Source organism: Panthera tigris, chromosome D4, assembly GCF_018350195.1.
Source record: "Panthera tigris isolate Pti1 chromosome D4, P.tigris_Pti1_mat1.1, whole genome shotgun sequence".
Classification (NCBI taxonomy): domain Eukaryota; kingdom Metazoa; phylum Chordata; class Mammalia; order Carnivora; family Felidae; genus Panthera; species Panthera tigris.
This window is the reverse complement of record NC_056672.1, coordinates 47,493,790-47,516,242: the sequence shown is the minus strand read 5'-3', so window position 1 is coordinate 47,516,242 and position 22,453 is coordinate 47,493,790. Positions and strand designations below refer to the sequence as shown.

General features: G+C 36.7%; 1 long non-coding RNA gene across 4 annotated transcripts in view; it reads left to right on the top strand.

Annotated features, from left to right (window-relative positions):
• LOC122233047 overlaps nt 1-22,453 on the top strand; it is a 54,333-nt gene that overhangs the window by 13,818 nt on the left and 18,062 nt on the right. For 2 of the 4 annotated variants that reach the window (XR_006210495.1, XR_006210498.1), the window contains one exon: nt 10,491-10,667. The exons of 1 other annotated variant lie outside the window; for it this stretch is intronic. This is a non-coding gene — a long non-coding RNA (uncharacterized LOC122233047). Of the gene's footprint in view, nt 1-10,490; nt 10,668-11,450; nt 11,517-22,453 lie in introns of all 4 variants that reach the window. One more of the 4 variants, XR_006210496.1, reaches the window with a different exon arrangement.

The following is a 22,453-nucleotide window of genomic DNA, read 5'->3' as shown; positions in this document are numbered from 1 at the left end:
TTGAAAACCCTGAAAAAAAAAAATTTTATCTCTTGATGTCCTGTCCATAAATTAATTAAGATAACTCACTTTCTCCCACATTTCCCATAATCCAGAAAATGAAAATCAATTGTAATTTTTAAAACTCAGTAAAAAATCCTTTGACTTTCTCTCTCATGATTGACTGGTTTCAGTCCTCTGAAAAACACAAGGCAAACTTCCAACACTGATGAGTTAATGTTATATCCTGACTATATTTAAAATTACTTAATCATATTCATTAATACAAAGATAGTGAGAAGCCCCCACATTTACTCTCAGACAACATGAGGTCACCAGCATGTGAGGGAATCATATACTCCTGGTCATTAATCTTAATTTCTGAAATTACATTTGAAGATTTAATTCTCTCTTCCCATGTCTAGACAGGCAATGAGGAATAATCTTTTCAGCTTTAATTGCATTTACTCCTATAACTTCATAAAAAGGACAATTCTAGTTGCTATTTGCAAAAGAAAAAAAAGATCATATATAATCCTCATTATCACATTATAGTTGTCAGTAACCTTAATAGCTGGGCCTCCACAGGAGACATAAAAGAAATATAAAACAAAGTTTTATTTCTAATAAAAATCATATTCATCAAGAAATTATTGATTGTATGCTATGATTACAAAGCATCTGCTGTGATTTGCTACGGCTGCCATAACAAAATTCCACAAATTGGGTGACTTAAAACAACAGAAATTTATTTTGTCACAGTTCTGGAGGCTAGAAGTTCAAGATCAAATGGTTAGCATGTTGGGTTTTTCCCTGTTAACCAAGGGACTCTCTTCTTGGTTAACAGATGGCCACCTTCTCAATGTGTCCCCACAATGGCCTTCCTCTGTGTGCACACAGCCCTGGTGTCTCTCCATGTATCCAAATCCCTTCTCATAAAGACATCAGTCAGATGGATTAAGGCCCACCTTAAAGGCCTCATTTTAACTTAATTACCTCCTTAAAAGCCCTATCTTCAAATACAGTCACATTCTAAGGTAGGTTAGGGCCTAGATTTATGAATCTGAGGGAGGGGGTGCAGGAACACAATTCAGCTAAAACACAAAGCATTGTGTATTATCAGTATAATAAAGCAAATACAGTAAGTCAAGAGAAGCTGCTGGCTGGTACACTGGTAAGGCTCTGCACCAGAATTCAGAACAATGGGAGAGGAAGGGAGATAATATTTGCTGATTACCCATTACGTGGCAATATCTGGGCCAGACACTTAACACGTGCGATCGTGTATAAAGCACATGGAAATCACAATCCAACTGGCTGTCTCCATTTTATAAATGAGAAAACTGAGGCTAAGAGAGGGGAAAAGACTTCCCTATGAAATGCAGCCAGAAAATGTGAAGACCATTTTAAGAATTGAGGTTTGTCTTCAACACTTATCTACCTTCTACTAGAACATGTTTCCTCCCTGATGCTAGTTCCTGGTTCTACCACTCACTGGTTGTTCCTGGACACCTCATTGAGCTAACCTGGAATTCAACTTCCTAATCAGGAATATAAGAAGTCTCTTCATCCACTAAGTGTTCATAATTTCCTATTATATATTTTTCTTTATTATAAAAGTATTATAACCATTACATACACTTTGGAAATTAGAAAAAAGGGAGGAAAATTAATGCAATATTCCATTCTAATACAAGCACCATAAATAAATCTTTTGGTGCTTAAAGATTCCTTTCTGGTCCCATTTCCTTATAGGAAATATAGGATGGTAGAGTTTCCTTCTTGCCTCACTCATTTTTGGGGAAAAGTGAGTGCCCATATCATTATGGGATCCAAATTATGTTAGCAAAATAGAAGAAGAGAGACAAAAGGAACAATTATATCCTAAAAGCCCCTTCACTTTAGTATTTGAAAGGTTTGTTTCTCTTGTGGATGTTTATCCATGAGGCAGGACCGAGCTATGCCATTTATACACACACACACACACACACACACACACACACACACACACACACTAGCTCTTTGAAAAACAAACAATGGAATCTAAGGACCAAGAGGAGAGAGAGGCCTAACCCTGAAGGAACAGCCAAAGGGTGAAGACAAAGGGACATTAAGGAAGGGGAGAAGAAAGCAGCCCAGATAGAAGAGACTTCTTGATCTCCATCCAAATGAACTCATAATGAACCTAAAAATGACCTGAGGCAAAAGGCAAAGAACAGCATTGAACCACTTGTAGGCATTCCATCTCTTAAGACTTTCTAATAATGGACTGCATGCCCTTCCAAAAGTTAAGGTCATGGCAAAGTAGTTACCTATTTTGAAGAATATATATAATATAATATAATATAATATAATATAATATAATATAATATAATTAATATATATCACAGAATTATATGTACAAACTTGGGACCTGCTTCTGCTTTTTCATTTAATAACTCATAAATATATTTAATATCATTTTATAGCCTGTCTAATCTTGATTTTAGTACCTACATAACATCCGATTGAATTAGTATACTGACCAGTTTACTTAGTCATTATTCTATCTTTGGACTTTTGACTTATTTCCTTTTTATATGCTAGTGCAGCAATTTGCCCAGTGAGGCAGAGTATAATTTTTAAGAGAGAAAAATATCCTGTAAAAGTTGCTACCAATTTCTTGGTGAAGACATCAGTTATCTTAGGGAGAACCTAGTTTGGGGAAGGTAAAATGAATGACACTTCAGTTCACAATATAAAACAGCAAGTGTATCACCCAAGAATACAGCAGATTGTCAAAAGTGTTGTAAGTGCCTAGGATTTAAAATACAAACAACTGGGGGCGCCTGGGTGGCGCAGTCGGTTAAGCGTCCGACTTCAGCCAGGTCACGATCTCGCGGTCCGTGAGTTCCAGCCCCGCGTCAGGCTCTGGGCTGATGGCTCAGAGCCTGGAGCCTGTTTCTGATTCTGGGTCTCCCTCTCTCTCTGCCCCTCCCCCATTCATGCTCTGTCTCTCTCTGTCCCAAAAATAAATAAAACACGTTGAAAAAAAAAAATTAAAAAATAAAATAAATAAAATAAATAAAATAAAATACAAACAACTGGTGTATTTCCTCTCTTACCACACCAGGTGCACTAAAAAGTTACGCAGGGCCAACAAGCTTTCGAAAAGAAGACTTTCTCCTAGGATGTTTAATGTTACTGGAATCTACCTAAAGCCAGATCATGACAATGGATAGGTGTCCTAAGAGAAAAACCTCAGGAAAAAATAGGTCATACTTGGGACTGGTGAATGGGCCCAACCTGAAGCTCTAGAATGTTATAAGGAACAGCTGGTTGGGCAGCATTCGGGTGATACTGAAGCCATTCCTGGCACAGCCATTGTGATATGCCTTGAGAATGACAGCTGGGTGTATGTACTGAATGAGCTTATCACTGAGGATTACAACACTTGGACCCAATACACACTTTGGTGTGCAGTAAACATATTATAATATCACCTGGAAGGAAAAGGTTTTCTCTCCCTGCACACAAAGAAACAATCATCAAATCAGCCAGAGCTGGGCTCCTTGTTTTCTGTAGTGATTCCAGTGGTGTTCAAACCCTGATGCTGGACTTCATACTTTCAGAAGTAACTTCATATCACAGTAACAGCAGTGTCAGCCACATTGAACAAGTCCTTTGATGAGGTGAATAGATTTTTTTTACAGCTCTTTTTCATTGAAGTTATAATGACAAATTCTTTGGACTAAATAAATATCCCTGCTTAACTTGGGAGAGGAACTCTAGGCAGAGAAAGCAGAAAAGCAGCTCAGATTCATTGGATGTGAATGTTAAAAGGGAATTTGACCTTACTTTGTACTCTTAAAAAACAGGAAAAGCAGAATACAGCTGCTTCACGCTTAAAAATAGCAATGCAATGAGCATCTTCCAAAAGAGTTTGCCCACTATTTTATAATCTGTCTTCACGATAAATTCCCAGAAGCAGATAAAGGTAAACTGCCGTCATTTCTAGATGTCAATTAAAAAATGTAAAGATGGCATGCACCAAAGTTCAAAGAAAGAGAACCACTGTGAGTTAAAGGATCAGATGGGGGCGCCTGGGTGGCTCAGTTGGTTAAGCGGCCGACTTCGGCTCAGGTCATGATCTCACGGTCCGTGAGTTAGAGCCCCGCGTCGGGCTCTGTGCTGACAGCTCAGAGCCTGGAGCCTGTTTCAGATTCTGTGTCTCCCTCTCTCTCTGCCCCTCCCCTGTTCATGCTCTGTCTCTCTCTGTCTCAAAAATAAATAAACGTTTAAAAAAATTTTTTTTTAAAAAAGGATCAGATGAAACATACTTCATAGAAAATGAGGGACTTTAGTACAGACAATAAGGGAGGATTAAGAGTATAGTGAATGGAAATGGCAAAAATGTCTACTCTCACTAGAACATTCACTCACTCGTATGAGTAATTAGCACCATTATATGCCAGTGATTATTCAAGGTACTGGGGGGACAAGGAATCATGCTGACTTCAATTAATTAAAAAGTTGGCAAACAAAGAGAACTTCAATTAATTAGTATGTTCATTGGTCTTTCCTCTTGCAGGAAGAGACTAATCTTATTTATACATGGAATTCAGAGAAGCTTAAAACAAACCAGGCTTCATTCATTCCTTCATTCCTTCATTTGTTCATCTAATCATTCAACATTTACTGAGCACTCCCATGGGCCAGAAACTGCCAGCTGCTGCAGATAAAAAGAGAAATGACAAAATTTCTTTCTTCAGCATTTGGATATATATATATATATATATATATATATATATATATATATATATATATATATGTAAATGTATATATAAATATTCATTTAATATATTTCATAGTGGGTTCATAAACTCACAAATTTCTATAGATTATGACATTTAAAAATTCATCTCCTTTTTATCTAAGAAAACGATAGTTCCTTTATAGTTTAAAGTTCTACATAAAATTTGTTGGATATTCATTCTTTTTTTTTTCTTTAGATCCAGCCTTCTAGGATAGTCACTTTAGTATACGTGCTGCCGAAGTGAGCACAAGGATAGTCACTTTAACACATTGCTAGCCAAAGAGCTGATCCATACAAATGAACTGCCTGAAGGTGGCTTTGAGAAGGACTTGCTATCAACCCATATTAGCTAAGTTTGAAGGTTAAGAGGAATATACTGACCTTTCTCATTTGAGTATTCAGATGGTTAGCGATGCTTCATATTGTTACCGTGTTTATCTAAAGCATTATGAAAACCCCAACTCAAAGAATAGATTGGGTAGTGCAGGTTATCAGTTAATTTCTTCCGCCAGAAATTGGGAAAGCAACCACCTTTCCATCTGAGTTTTGAAAAAAGCGTTTCTTTACCTTCACATTCAGACACAATGACAGGATTTAGTATGCTGTATCTTGTCACTGCCAGACTATGTTGTGCCCACAGAAAAGCTGACAATGGTTCAAAGAAGATGAAACCATCACATCAAGCCAGAGGACCTCTTTATAACACTGCTACTTGTTAAAGCCATCACAATGTGCCATCCAGTATTCTATTCCTCAGACAGCCTAACTTCATAGAATGTTAACCTACTCAGACCCAACTCACCTATCATAGGAGCATTGAACAAAATCTCTACTTACTTTTCTCCTTTCTGGCAACCAAAAGGCCAACAACAGTCTCTTTATCTACCAGCTTCCTTCTGTCCCTGACTCTCTTATTTAAAAAAAAAAAAAAAAAAGCCTTATCTAGAATACTCTTCTTCAAGTAAGATTTATCCAGCTTGTGTACTTGAATAATAATGTCTACGGTCAGGCACCAAGTTTTCTTTATTCCAATTACCGTCAATGTGTCTGGCACACAGCAAGTGCTCAATGACTATTTGCTGAATTGACTTATATAGTTTAAAAAATATCTGTCTCAGTGATTGAATTTGCCCACTATATGTAGATTTTTTTAAATCATATCTAGGAGAAATCTAACCTAAAGTAATTGATTTCTAAAGGTCACCTGAACTGATTCAGATCTTAATACAAGTTGTTTCATGTCTAAAATTATGTTTTTTGAACATCTTTTCAATAATCAATGAGTGTTAGGGTGCCTGCGTGGCTCAGGTAGTTGAGCGTCCGGCTTTGGCTCAGGTCATGATCTCAGAGCTCATGAGTTCAAGCCCCACGTGGGGCTCAGTGCTGAAAGTTGAGAACCTGGAGTCTGCTTCAGATTCTGTGTCTCCTTCTCTCTCTGCCCCTCCCCCACTAGACTCTGTCTGTCTCTCTCAAAATAAATAAACATCAAAAAATAATAATCTATGAGTGTCAGCAATGAAAAAGTTCTGGAATTGCTTGTAACATATAGTTTACTCTAAATTAATAAGCCACCCATCTAAGACAAATTCATCTCTCTTCTGAAAGGATTGACCAATACTATAATCCTTACTATTCACGTTAGCTGAGAAACAGAAAGGTCCTTAACTAAGGATTTGCTGAGATAAGCATAACTTAAATATAAGACCAAAACAATAGAGGACTCTGGTGGACAAGTTACTGCTTTTCAATACTAAGTCCAAACCCCTCCATATCTCTCTCAGAGAGTATTTTAAACTTTATGGATTCACCACAAGCATAATGTTTAGGGGACTGCTACCGGGTTCTGGGGAATGGTACATCCATTACCCTTTAAAAATGTTTTCACTGATGTAATCTGAATTGCATTAGGTGACAAGCATTCTGGAAGGCCAGCAGAGTCATGGAATGGCCTTGCCTATCTCTTAGAGGTTCCTGTCACTCTGCTTAGGAAGATTACTGACTCTGTGCCTCAAATACATTATTTAGCATCAAAGTAGAACGCTAAGTAGGAGAGAAAAACACTTGCTTGTAGGCATATTATGAATAGTTTCATGACTTGCACTTTATTCCATAATGACATCTTTGATTCTAAAGTAGTGATGTTCCCAAGGCTATAAATAGAAGAAAGAGACATATGAACATAACATATACACTTAGAAATTGAAAGGGAAAGAACATCATATAATCATAATAGGAAAGACTTATTTTGCTGTCCAGTCATCTTACGTCTCATGCACAGTTTCCATGGTTTTGAGGAAGTTTCCAATATTTTAAGAGTAGACAATTTCACCTTTGAGGCACAATGTGATTAAAACTGTAAAATTTTAGAAAGATCGCCATTAGAATCTATTTTAGGGTATCTCCCAATCTTTTACCCACATATGCACAGATGTACAAAAATAAATATATTTACCTACACTTCTACTACTTTGGAATGTTAGCTTAGGAATTCACGTCCTAAAATTGGTTGAGCTAGGGGTCCAAGCCCAGGTGATGGCCTTCTTTCAGAACACATCTAATTTTAATGTGAGTGCAAATTAATTATCTTCCCCCTCCAATTGACACTGACCAATTTGTACTGAGAAGTAAGGGTGACAAGGCAGAAGGGGTGATCAATAGCGTGTTATACGCAGCCACAGGAAATCTGATCCCCAGGGGCTCAGAATGCCAGAAAGGGCAAGAAGTTAATGGGGGCAAGACAGCAAATCTACACTATACTTTAATTTGCAAGTTGAAAAACTGACTATTTTTGCTAAGAAGTCTTCTATCCCATTTTCTTCAATAGCAGAAACCTATGATTCTCTTTCTTTCATCCAGTTTGAATTAAACACACATACAGAACAGAGAACTGAAACCCAAAGGAAATTTTATCTTAATTTGACAAATATTTTCATGAATTTAATAAAAGAAGTTATTGTTCCAGAAATGTACTGGCTTTGCAGGATAATAATCAAAGTGCCATTTTATTTTAAAATGATCATATCAGAGCCACATCTTGAAATTAAATCAACATAGATTCAACCAGCATTCATTCAGGTATTTGGGGTGTGGCTACATGTACTGGTCACTATTCTTAGTGCCATGGATGCAGAAATACAAGAAGAAAGTGACTGTCTAAGCCCTCAATGAACTCACAGTTTACAGGGGGAGACAAGTTAAAAGATTCTAAACAGTACACTACCTGCATCTCTAAACTAGGTATACTTATAATCTTATCACCTATTTCATTGAAAGAATTAAGTGAGATAATGCATATAAATTATTTAACAAAATTCCTGGCACATAGTAATTTAAATAACTATTAGGATCAGATGATGATGATGATGATGCCTCCACTAACCCAAGGATCTACAAGCACACTGAAGACCCAGAATGGAAATTAGGAAAGAACTTTTTTTTTTAATTTTTTTAAAAGTTTATTTAATTTTGAGAGAGAGACAGAGCATGAGCTCTGAGGCACAGAGAGAGAGTGTGATTGATTACACATGATTTTTTGCATGATTGATTAAATAACATGAAATTAACCACTATTATCCTTTGTTTGGTCTTTCTTATTCACATGAAATCTATTTGCACTGGTATTTGAAAATACAGATCTGTCTTTTCCTATTTAAATAAATGTCATTAAATGTCTTCAAGTCTTATCTGCAGCACATACGGCATTATTCTATTCTTTTAGAACATACATACTTCAGTACATTGTTAAATAAATTTATATTAATTTATTCACCCATTCTTTATTCTTTATGTATGCCTGTAACATACTAGATACTGCATTCCACATATTTGTGAAAGGTGTTATATAATAGGAGAAACATGGTCTTTTCCCCATATAGCTTTAAGATTTTTAGTGGCCTAGGCCCCTATTAAAATTTTGTCCGAATCCACAAGTGCTCAAAGAAGCTCTTAACTCTGAAAACTATAATAAGAAAAGGTCTATCAAATCATATAGTCAGCATTTTATGAAACTACTGTAAACACTGAAGAACATAACCCAGAATACAAATCCCATAACAGACTCTATTATAATTGAAATGGATCTATAATAATTTAAATGGATTCAGAAACTAGTAGGGAAAATCAAGTTTCTACAAATGGTGCTGGGAGTATTGGTGTGGAACTAGAAAATATGTGAAATTAATATCCACTCTATATATGTACTAAAAAATAAATTCTAGGGGCACCTGGGAGGCTCAGTCAGTTAAGCATCTGACTCTTGATTTCAGCTCAGGTCATGATCTCACGGTTGTGAAATCAAGCCCCACGTCGGAATCCATGCTTGACAGTGTGGAGCCTGCTTGGGATCCTCTCTCTCCCACTCTCTAGGCTCTACCCTCTCCCTCTCTTTCTCTCTCTCTTTCTCTTGAAATGAATAAACTTCAAAAAGACAATAAAATAAATTCTAGCTACATCAGAGCATCCTAGATAACTTCTGTTCATCCTCCAAATTCTCTGTCTACCCTTCATCACCCTACTTTAGTCTCCCAAGACCTTTATGACCTCTATTTATGACATCAAGAGGCTACCTTCCAATCTAGCTTCTAGCTGAATTCAACAAATGAGAGATTCCAACACAAGACCATAGAGTAAGAAAACGAGAGCAGGAATTTATTCCCCTAGCTTCCTCTTTGCCACATTACCACAGGTCACCTATGCCATTCCACCAAAGGCGTGGCTCCTGTCAGGTGGCCCAATCTGTAAGTTCCAAAAACTTTTTCTCTACCCTTATCCCCTCATGTCTGGGGCTGGTAATAGGACCCCATTAGTACCAACCCTGGGGCACCTCACCATCCCTTATTGGTCTCCTTTAATTCTACCCACACCATTTCAATAGACTCCTATAAAAGACTCTTCAATTATACCATGTCAGTGAGCTATTTGCTTCCCATACCCTCCCTGACTGATGTAGAGATATATAGGAGTTTGACATAGTTCCCCTAGGTAGAAAAGGTTCTCGGCTTTATTCAGACATTGTATACAGTATCATCTTTGCTCTTGAAGAGGCCTAGAGTTAATGAAATAGTATCTGGACAACATAGGAATATTTATTTATAATATTTCAGAGTTCCATTAAGTTTCATACTACTTTATATACAATATAGGGTACAACCAATGCCTCCACGGTTACTAAAAAAAAAATTTGATTTTCGCCATTTCATTATATGCATGATGGGACTCATGTGATGTCAGTGAAGAATGGATTCACCTGTGGGTCAACTAATGAAAAGCAAAATCCTCCAAGTCAAGTCCTTGTCTTCCAGTTGACATATGTCCTTAAATTGTTTATACTTAGGAATATTTCATGTATAAGTGAAATCAACAAGGACTTCTCTCTGTTTACATAACAGACAAAAGTTAGAGGGGAAGAAGATTTTATCTGGATATTCTGAAACCGGTCCCAGTCATAAATCTATAATGTTTGGACATACTTATCAAATTATTCCTCAGATTCTTAAGTTATTCAACAAACATTTATGAAGTATATAATATGTGTCAAGTGTTACACTAGGTGTTGAGGATACATAACAAACGAAAAATACCATTCTGGCCTCATGGATTTTAAATCCAGAAAAGGAGAAAATATTAAAATAATAATACCACAAATAAATATTTAAATTATAATGACTGCAACGCAAGATGCCCTAAAACCGTTTAATCATGGGATCTTGTTTGACAGGAGGTCAGGAAAAAAATCTCTTCTAAAGAATCATTCTTAAATCTGAGACATAGAAGATGAATAGTATCTCGTTCAGGCAAAGCATTTGTGAAGGTCCAGAGGTGAGAAGATACTTTGCATTTTCATCAAAACTGAAGCAGCTGAGGCTCACTGAGCAGCAGGAAAGAAAGGAAACAGGTAAAAATAGACAGTGGCCAAATCATCCAGGGCTTTATAGACCATGTTAGACATGTTGTATTTTATCCTAAGATTCATGGAAAGGGTTTGAAGGAATAAGACTAACCTGAATTTTTAACAATCACTCTGCTACCAGATGCCAAGAACAATTATGAGCTATAGTAAATAAAGTATCATGGTATTGTTTCAGGAATATGAAAGTAGCTTAATAAAACAAAATATAGTCCAAAATCATTCCTATAACTATGGAAACTTAGAATATGCTAAAGGTAGAATTTCAAATTAGAGGATAAAGGACAGTGTGTTGGAATAAAGTGTGTTGGAACCATTGATCTTATAGTTGGGAAAAAGTTAAGCCATGATATTATTCTGTATGCTGATTATACAGCTGTTGTAAAAAATGAACCCTAAAATCTCAGTGGCTTAAATCTATAGAAAGAAGAAAGAAAAATCTAAAAAAAAATAAGTAAGAATTTCTTGCTTGACATAGAGTCCAAAATGGATGCTTCTGATTGGTGGGTGGCTCTCCCCTAATTGATGAGTCTTGGATTTAAACACTTCCCAGATTTGGAGCGCCTGGGTGGCTCAGTCGGTTGAGCGACCGACTTCAGCTCAGGTCATGATCTCACGGTTTGTGAGTTCGAGCCCCGCATCGGGCTCTGTGCTGACAGCTCAGGGCCTGGAGCCTGCTTCTGTGTCTCTCTCTCTGCCCCTCCCCCGCTTATGCTCTCTCTCTGTCTCAGAAATAAATAAACATAAAAAAAAATTTTAAACACTCCCCAGGTTTGACTTCACCACCTTTGAAAGATGACCTACAAAGTCATTTTGGAAGAGGATCTCTCTTGAAAGGTTATTATAGCCCAAAACTGGAACTGATGTACATTGCTCAACTCTCATTCTATTGGCTGCAATTTAAGCACATGGCCTCACAGGAGGCTGGGAATCTAATTATGTATGTAAATACAAAGAGGAAACAAGTGTGTGATTGCCCAGGAATCTCAGTCATAAACAACATCTTATGCAAAATTAAATTTTGTAAGTATTAAAAATCTAACGTAAAAAAACTATGAGGGGCACTTGGGTGCCTCAGTCTGTTGAATGTCAGAATTTGGCTCAGGTCATGATATCAGCATTTGTGGGTTCAAGCTCCATGTAGGGCTTTGCACTGACAGCACAGAGCCTGTTTCAGATTCTGTCTCCCTCTCTCTCTCCCCCTACTTCCTCCTCCTCCTCCTCCTCCTCCTCTCTCTCTCTCTCTCTCTCTCTCAAAAATAAACATTAAAAATTAAAAACAAAACTATGAGAGTACCAACAGAGATTTTAAAAGAACATTTTTATAGTCAATCTGGCAAAGACTAGAGATATAATGCAAAAACCACACACACACACACACACACACACACACACACACAGAATGACAGATTTAACTACATCAAAATTCAAAATTTTTCTTTCACAAAAGACAAATTTAAAATAATAAGTGGCACTCTTGGAAGAAATATTTGCAAAACATATAACAGACAAAAATATAATAGCCCAACTGGATAAAGATATCCTAAAATCATTTAGAAAAAAAAAAAACCATTATAAAAATCAACAACAACAACAAAAAATACAGGAACTCCATTGGATCAAGGAACACGTGAAAAGATGTTCAAGTTCACCATTTCAGGAACAAGAAAAGCAAACAAAAAAATGGAAACGTAATGTATCATTTTATCTAGCCAAACAGGCAAAACCGTATGCAGGGTTAATGATTTATAAACACCACGACATTTTTGGTGGAAGGGTAGGCTGGTACAGTTTTGGGGAGAGAAATTTGAAACTGTATGTCAGTACTTAAGTTGACCTAACAATTCAACTTTCAAGACCTATCCTACAGAATTACACATGAGTACAAAGATATAGTGCAGAAAGATGGCATGGAAGGAAGGAACGTGGTGGCGACAGGATGCTAGAGGAATAAATCAGAGTATGGATGCAGATGTTCGTTAGAGCATTTTTTATAATGCAGAAAAACTAGGGGCACCTGGGTGGCTCAGTCGGTTGGGCAACCAACTTTGGCTCAGGTCATGATCTCACGGTTCATGGGTTCATGTCCCGCGTCTGGCTCGGTGCTGACAGTTCAGAGCCTGGAGCCTGCTTCAGATTCTGTGTCTCCCACTCTCTCTTACCCTCCCCGCTTGCATTCTGTCTCTCTCTCTCTCTCTCATAAATAAATTAAAATAAATTAAATTTTAAAAATAAATTAACAAACAATTTTATAATGTGGAAAAACTATAAACAGCCTATATATGGTAATGGTTAAATAAATTATGGTATATTCATACTAGAATGATAGGTCACTCTTAAAATAAATGGGGTAGATTGAAGTGCACTAACATGAAAGGTTTATAAAGCATATTTAGGGGTGCAAGTTACAAAGCTAGGAAGCTAATCACACACACACACACACACACACACACACACACAGATATGTAAATGATTAAATGCATAGAAAAAGCTTTCAGATAATTGGTATCAAACATGCAGGGAGAAGTATGAATAGGGGCTGGGAATAGGGAGGAAACCAAAGAACACAGGGGCGCCTGGGTGGCTCAGTCGGTTCAGTATCTGACTTTGGCTCAGGTCATGACCTCACGGTTAGTGAGTTCCAGCCCCGCGTCAGGCTCTGTGCTGACAGCTCGTGGACTGGAACCTGCTTCAGACTTTGTGTCTCCCTCTCTCTCGACCCATCCCCCACTCACTCTGTCTCTCTCTCTCTCTATCTCTCTCTCAAAAAATAAACATTAAAAAAATTTTTTAAAGAAAACAAAGAACAGAGTGGATATTTGCTTTTAACTTTACATGTTTGTAAATTGTTTCAGTTTTATAAAGTATACTTGTTTCTTTGAAGTTACAACAAAAATGTACTCTACCAGGAAAAAAAAATGATACTATGGATAAATGCCTCTGACTCTTTCTCTTAGTTGGATAGCCTTCCATTTTGTGTGGTAACTGGAACCCTATTCACTTTCCAGGGCCCAACTCAATCATCACAATATTTCTTGATGTTTAAGTCAAAGTTATTACAAATTCTAATTAAGATTTTTAAACTTCCTTGAGTGTTGGGCATTTACCTGCCTGCAAACTTCCCACCCTTTCTCACAAACACCGAATACCAGCATCTCCGCTATGCTTTTCCACAGTACTACAAAACTAGAGCACTTTAACAATGCATTATAATCATTTCTCAGAGCCACCAGTGAACATATTCATCGGAGTTCTCAGTGTTTATTAAAGAGGATATTAAAGAGGAATTTTCCTGCACATATACAACTGAGAACGAAATGCAACTAAGAGGAACCATCTCTGACTTTCACCCTCTCTTTGCCTAATAAGTGGTGCGGGGATGTGAGCTATTTCCATAATTCATAGGCATCCTGTGATGTGCAAGGTTATTTTTGAATTTGTTTCTCCGGTAAGAAAAGATTTCCTTCCTAAAATTAGATTGTGAATCTACTTCCAAAGCCACTAATCAAACATAAGTTAAAGCTACTTATAAGGGAGAGAAAACTTTAGAGCTCTAAAATCATTAGAAATAGGTCACCGAGAGCTTCAGTAAAACTTCAGACAAGGTTCCAATAAAAAAAAGGTATTCTCATTAAGAAGCTGTAAAGTAATCCTGCTATCAAACAGGAAAAAAAAATTGCATATGCAAAAGCAGCAAAATATAGTCTATAAAGTCATTTAATGAAGCAGAAATTTGTATCTATGCCATATCTAATGCAGTTCTTAAAAAACCTCAGCATATTCGCTAATTATGAACCATATATTATACACAGTTATTATGGGTATTATTCAGCAATAGAAGATTTAAACTTGGTTGTCTCCTTCACCATAGTTAGCAAAGAAATATTGGCACATATATGATCTGCTTAAATAGGTTAGAAAATAGGAGGGAATTTACTAACTAGCCCTTTAATTATGCAAACAGAGTTTCCATAATTCTGAAACTGAATTCCATGACACCCACAGATTTCCCTATAATCTAGCTGTAAATAGTAATTACAGTGTTCATAGTAGAAAATGCTGTATTTTAGATTGCAAAACAGTCTCTATTATTATCTCTTGTATTAAGTCATTTGATAACTGTCTAAAACTTCCCTACTAGGATGATTTTTAGATTCTTTGGAAGCATATTTTTCTTTATTTTCATGAAAAGTGTTAGAAAAATCTGTTCAGCCATTTTCAAGTTAAAGGACAATGGGAAGGGAATTTGCCGTTGAACTTTAAAACATTATATTTAGCAGGTCCTCAGTGGGTTGCATAATCAGTTCAAGACTATGGATTAACAATCAAAGGAAGCTCAGACACTGACCTACATTAGAGAAACCCTACACACACAACCAAGAATTCATCATCCCCAGAGAACTGAAAGCCTTCCGGGTAACCTGCTAGCTAAGCAGGATTTGTCCCAATATTATAGTGCTAGGGACCAAGAAAAAAATCATCCTGAAAGGTACCACATTAAAGGTGAGAAAAACAGCAAGAGTCCTACATAACCCACCATTAATTTTCAGACCTAGACAATAGTGCTGCAAGGCAATGATCATTTTACTATTTACTACGCGGGTTGAAGTCTACATCTACTTTTGAAAACCACTGTGGGCTTATATTCATCCTCAGGATGTTGAACACATAAGCTGCCAAATGAACTGAGCTGTGTTAGAAGTGGGATAATTTCAACTCTCTTGAGCTTCACACCCAAATGTTTCACCATCGCTTCAACCTGACATGGGTTGTCGTACTTCTTGAAATGTATCCTATTGCCACCAAAATCTACTTCTGTGTTTCCTATCTCAGTGAACAGATCCTCTATCTACCCAGCTAAATGTTGAAGCCAGATAATGAAGCATCATCTTTGATCATTCCTTCTTTGTATCTTGCACATCTAATCACAAGTCTTTCAAATTTCCTTATCCATTCATTTCTCTTCATCTCTACTATCACCGCCATAGTTCAGACCACCAAAATCACTTCTCTAGGTCTAGAGGTGAACTAGAGGAGGGCTCGTGAGTCTTAAGGTCCCTTCTAGAACCTTGTATCTAATTTTGTATTCAAAGCTTTGTATTATTTTTCGTAAAGAGGATCCCAAATTATATAAACTGTGGACCCTTACAAAACCTATACTCTCTCCTGTCTGAATTATTGCAAAAGCCTCCAATCTCCTTAGCACCATAGACAACGTGGTCTTTCTAAAATGCAAATATGACCATATTCTTCCATTGCTTAAAAATCTCCAATGGCGCCACGTTTTTCTTAGGAGTCAGTCTCCACTCCTTGTCATGACTTATATTTTATACAGTCTACACATATTTTTGATCTACATACAACTTCTCCAGCTACTCTACTGCCCTTATACCATATTCTGTGAACACACCAAAATGTGTCCCCCAGTACTTCCCATTCTCTTTCCTTGAGAGAGCAGAAACCAGGTCTCATTGCCTGTTATATTAACAGCACCTAGCGCTATTATGCCACTTAGTAGGCATTTCATAAATATTTATTGAAGAAATACAGGAATGAAAAATGAATGCACTCTACATCACTGGTCCAAATCCAGGCATAGTGATCAGAAACCATGAGGGATCAATCTAGCAAGAAAAGCACTAATTGATTCCTGGGAATAAATTGCAGTTGACTTCCCATATTCATGAGTAATTATTGAAAAGAATTTTGATGAATCATATATCAGGGGGAACAGTTATTAAATGTCAGTCTAGGTTTCTCTCTCCCTTCGAAATCTGCATTTCTTCCCAATTTCCTGTTGCTTTGAATGTAATGCCTGATACGCCAGATTACGCCTAGCTGGCACTGCCCTATAGTGAGAATATGTACAAGTATATAATCCAGGGCATGAGCATAGATGATCCCTTACCTTTTTTCTGGTAAGCTACTATTTTCTGGTAGATATTTTTCCTATTCATTCACCAACATAACGTGGCAAACTTCGAGAGTTTTCTTCATCCATATTTCCCTATCTCCTGTAAATATATTCTTACCAGGTAACTAAGATAAAATGTTTTCACTAATTATCCTGGCAATTTCTTTTTTTTTTAACGTTCATTTATTTTTGAGACAGAGAGAGACAGAGTGTGAACGGGGGAGGGTCAGAGAGAGAGAGGGAGACACAGAATCTGAAACAGGCTCCAGGCTCTGAGCTGTCAGCACAGAGCCCGACGCGGGGCTTGAACTCACGAACCGCGAGATCATGACCTGAGCCGAAGTCAGATGCTCAACCGACTGAGCCACCCAGGCGCCCCTCCTGACAATTTCTTTATATAAATTAATACTGATTTAGATTATATCTCACGCTGATATAAAGCTTTCAACAACTGATTACAAAATGCAACAAACTTTTTTATAGTCCTTGATTTAAGAAACTTAAATTCATTGAATACTTATTCATTGAATACTTATTTTATGTGCTAGGCAGTAGGCCACAATGTGCATCAAAGAAATTTATATTGTCCTACAAGCCTTTCCCATGTAGGGACATAATTTAATAATGTGTCATACCACTCAATAAAATTCTTAGATCATTTTATATTGTCCCTGCATATTTTTTGGTAAACTTTCCAAATATGCATAAAGCATAGATAGATGAACAGACAGACATAAAGTTGATTATTAAAATTAGGGTAGGTAGATAGGTATGTGGATAGATAGCATTTGAATATTATATCCAAATACATATTTATTAAAATTTTGCATACCTATACATAAATTAGCTTGACTGACTTAACAGTTTTAAACATTGGATTAATGTAGCTTTTGATAGCTCATGGGGCAAACCTTCCATCCATTACTTTTTTTCAATATTTTCTTAGTTTTTCTTACTTTCTCCTTTTTCCAGCTGAAATATTAATATGACTTTGTCAAATTTCAGATAATCATACTGAGATTTTTGAGAATTACATCAAGCCCATAAATTAATTTGTAAAGAACTAACATCTTTGACCTTACATAGTAATCCATGAGATTCTTTTTTTTTTTAATTTTTTTAAATGTATTCATTTTTGAGAGAGAGAGACAGACAGAGTGTGACCAGGGGTGGGGAAGGGCCAAGTGAGAGGGAGAGACACAGAACTTGAAGCGGGCTCCAGGCTCCATGCTGTCAGCACAGAGCTCTACATGGGGCTCGAACCCTTCAACCGTGAGATCATGACCTGAGCCAAAGTCGGACATTTAACTGACTGAGCCACCCAGGTGCCCTGGTGAGATTCTAAATAATAATGATCAAGGACATTCTGCTGTTGCTCATGCTTAGCCCTAGTGTACTGAAATCCCTAGATCCAATGAGAGATTAAGATGAACAATCCATACATTTGATTGTTGCTTAGCCAAAAGATAAACAAAAAAAAAAAATCAGAAAGAAAGAAAGCAAGAAAGAATCACACTATGTCAAAATAAGACACAAGTTTAATTTGATATCCCTACATCAAAAGCCGTACCAAATGAGCAATGGTATCAAATCCGCTGGCTAGACACAAAGACTTCAGTTGTAGTAAGAATCTTCCACTTGGCATCCTTTTCATAGAGTGATTGCCTATGAGCACTTTATCCCCAGTCTCAATAAAGGTGGCCCACTTCCTTATTACCAGAATAGAAAATATTTACAGTCTTGGACACAATGGTGTTTAACCCTCAGAAATTAGGAAGGAGAAAAATAAATAAAACCAGTGAGATACAGCAGAGGCAGATAATAAAAACTACTGCTCTGCCTTAGTAACCTCATGATTTTGAATCTATACAAAGTGAAAAATTGTAGCATATTGGCACCCTGAGAGCGGAGATTTTGTCTTCATTCTATCACAAATTCACACCCAGAGCATGGCCATATAGAGTCAGAACTGGGGGATTTTCAGAACAGCCTGGCCATGATTTTTAAATCCTAAATAGTATTTTCTGAATATTCGAAGTGAAAATACTTATAAGCCACAATTTCCCTTTTGATCAGCATACATATTTTACTTATAATCTTTCTAAATCTTGCATATTAAGTTAAAGTAGTAAGAACAATGGCATCATACCTAGAACTGAAAGTAATGAGTAAATGTGTGCAGGTGTATATGAATATACATATATATTTTTTTATTATATCACAATATAGAGATACATATGACTAGTCTGAGTTTATCCTTTGAAAAGTGTGAAACTAATTGGTTTGGAATTAACAAAGTTACTGACATTTTAAAAGGCCAATGCTAGAGAAAAAACACATTACTTTCAGCTACGTTGTAGGGTAAGCCCTTAACAATTATGTCTGTGCACATATCTATACAGCTGTAGAAGTCAGAAGTTTTTTAAAACTAGTTAAGAAGCACTAGTTGACCTTTCCCTATCTTCCTTGGAGTGCACCTTTATTAACGTGCCCTTCAAAAACTGCAAACTGCACAGAGACATGAAAACAGTGCTCTCCCAAAGAGATAGGGAAGGATGTAAATCATGGATGGCTCTAGCCTCTGGCAGATTCACTCACACCTTGTTCCTTAGATAGCGCTTCCCTTTTTTGTCAGCTCTAGAAAGCAAAAGAAAAAAGAAAAAGATATTTGTAATTGTGACCTACAGCTCTTAAAAAATTAAATAAAATGCCACTGTTCAGAGAAATGCAAAAATGTTAGCATTGAAATCACCATAGCAGAGGCGCCAAAGATGGCAGAAATGACAACATGGCCTGTGAGAAATATGTGAAAAGAAGACCCCAGTGCAATCCAGCATTTGTACATTCTCTACACATTTTCATTGCTGAACCAAAGGTTTGAGTTCATAACAGTGTTTGACTTGGAAAGAAAGGTAGCAGCACCAAAAATAAATCCAAAGAATACGTATTCCCTGTTGGAGTATCTGCCAATAACCTTTCTTGCGATTATGTTTTATCTAGCCATGGAAAAGCTATTCCCAAAACAAAAGATGCCAATGAGCACCGATGTAGCCCCGCGCATAGACACAGTTGAAAAGCAGCATTGTGTTTTCGTAATGCTGTCAAGTCCTGCTATAGAATATATGAAAGTTTCCTTCCTTCTTTCATATTGCTAACCGTCAAAGGGAAGAGTTGTTATTGGTGATTAAGGCCAGGTACTGAGAGTGATACTGGGCTCAGGAAGGAATGGCAGAGAATAGTGGGAAGAATTTTGAAAAGAATGACCGGCATCTCCACAAATAAATCACTCTATGTATCTGTTTCAACTACTTTGGGCTGTCTGCATATATTGCAGAATGCTCGTCCTAGTCTCCTTAAGAAGGTAGAATATTAAAAAGTTTCTTAAAAAACCCATCCTACATCTCAAATATGCTCAAGAAAAATGGGGAATAAGTTGGGGAAAATGACGCTAGAATGCTAAAAAGTTCCTTAAGAAACTCATCCTACATCTCAAATATGCTCAAAAAAATGGGGAGTAAGTTCAAGAAAATGAGGTGCTATGTGAAAGGACAGTCATAAGAAGCACAAATGTATGAATAGTCATATCCTGTTTAGATTACAGTTTCATTTTATTTCCCATAAAGGGGACAGAACACTGGATCAAAAAAGAAAGCCAAAGAAATGTAGTAGATAAACTCCTAACATGCATTCCAGGGGGATTGTCATTATAAATATGAAAGTAAAAACAATAAAGTTTCTAGAAGATAATGCAAGTGAATATCTTCTGGATGATTTGAGATTAAGAAATATTTCCCAGAGGACAAAGGGTACTAACCAAATAAAAAAATAATAAATAGGACTACATTAAACTTAAGAACTTCTTTTCTTTAAAAGATACTATTAAGAAAGTGAAAAGTAAAGCCACAGGCTAGGAGAAAATATCTGTCACATATATAATCAACAAAGGGCTCTTTAGAGAATACATTTTAAAATCTAAACCATCAATAAGAGAAAGCTAAAATTTAATCAAAAAGATGGGTGAGAGACTGTGAAGAAGAATCTTACAAAAGATGTTATCCAAATATCCAACAAGTACAGGAAAGGAGGCTAACCACATTAGCAGTCAAGGAAGGGTAAAAACAACTCTACAAACGCATCACAATTCAAATGACTGAAAATACTACGTGTTGGCTAGTCTTAGGAGCTACAAGCATTTAAACACTACTGGCAGAAATGGAAAACCATTTTGGATATCTGTTTAGCATTATCTGCTCAGGTTAAAGATATCTTCCTAGTGATGCACCACTCACCATGCACACATATTAACAAAAAGACATATGCAAGAACATTCACAGTGAGATTATTCATAATCACTGAAAACTGGAACTAACCCAAATGTCCATCAGATGTGAAATAAATAAACTGTGATACATTCCTACAAAGAAACACACTATAGCCATCAAAATGAATAAAACTATTCCCACATGCAATTACAGCAAGGAATATGGCAAATATAAATTAGCAAAAGAAGCCAGGCACAAAAGAATCATTATATGTAACTTCATTTACACACAGCTAAAAAAAAAAAAAAAAAAAAAGGAAGAAGAAGAAGAAATGTAGGCAAAACCAACTGTCGCAGACTATGAGTCTGGAGTTCACTCTTGTGCAGCAAGAGAGTGATTGCAGAATTGAATACAAGAGAGGCTAATGTCCAGGAGGAGCCAAGAGCCCTGAACAGGGGTTTCATCTCCATATTTATTGAGCTCACAAGCTATTACCCACATGGTGAATGTGCAGAAAATAAGATCTTACACACATGAACATTGAGAAAATAGACAGTAATCATTAACTTGAGTGTGTAAGAAGCAAAGGGTCTGGGGGACAAGTGGAGTTTGTGATCAAAGAACAATAGTATATAGGCATCAAATGGAAAGTAATTTCCTGCAGATGATATAACAAGATATTCATGATCCCATTACAATATCTCCCAAGTTAACCTCAAGTGCTTTCGTCCCATGGTGGCAGCTTTCCACCCTAAGCTTTTTTCTAACCCATTTATGTAAGTAGAACCTACTTCCCCATAACAACCAATGGTATTAGAAGTCAAAATAGTGGTTAGTTCTGGGGAAAAGTTCAGTGGTTGAAAGCGGACATGAGTAGAAATCCTAGGGAGGGTATTTGTAGTGTTTCATTTCTTGAGGTGGTTTCACAAGTGAGTTCATTTTGGATAATTAATTCAGCTGAACACTTATTATTTCTGCACTTTTCTGTGTGTGTTATACTTCAGTTAAGAGGTTTTCTTTTTCTTTTTTCTTTCTGTTTTAAGTGGCCAGATATAGTCTCTCTTCAGAGACATAAGAAACAGGCCATTAACATACTCGATTCCTATCAAATGCCAAGCCCTTTGTTAAAGTAATCTAATCTTTTCAAAAAATTAAGTGTGCAATTGTCCTTTTAAAATTAAGATCGACCCAATTTTAAAGATGAATAAAGTAAGAGATTGAGTGATTAGTCCAAAATTTAAAGGTCAGTAAATTCCAGGGCTGGGGTACAAAACCCAAGTCCTACTATTCCATGCCCAGTACCATTTCTCTCACTACACAATTACTTTGAAGTTTAAACAGTAAAGCTTTGCTTCACATCTTCAATCCATCAAGAAATTGTGTTTAATAGGATAAATGTGCTAGCCTCCATTGTGCTGTCAGAAAATTATGCATGCAGAAAGGTGCCTGTTGGTGAAAATGCCCTTTCTAAAAAGCCTCAGGGCACCTACCTTCCTATACGACCCTTCCTCCAAGGGCATCCATTTACAAAAGTCTCTGGGCATTGAATAATATGACCCTGTGACCCAGCCTCTGCCATTTTATACTGGTTAAGGCAT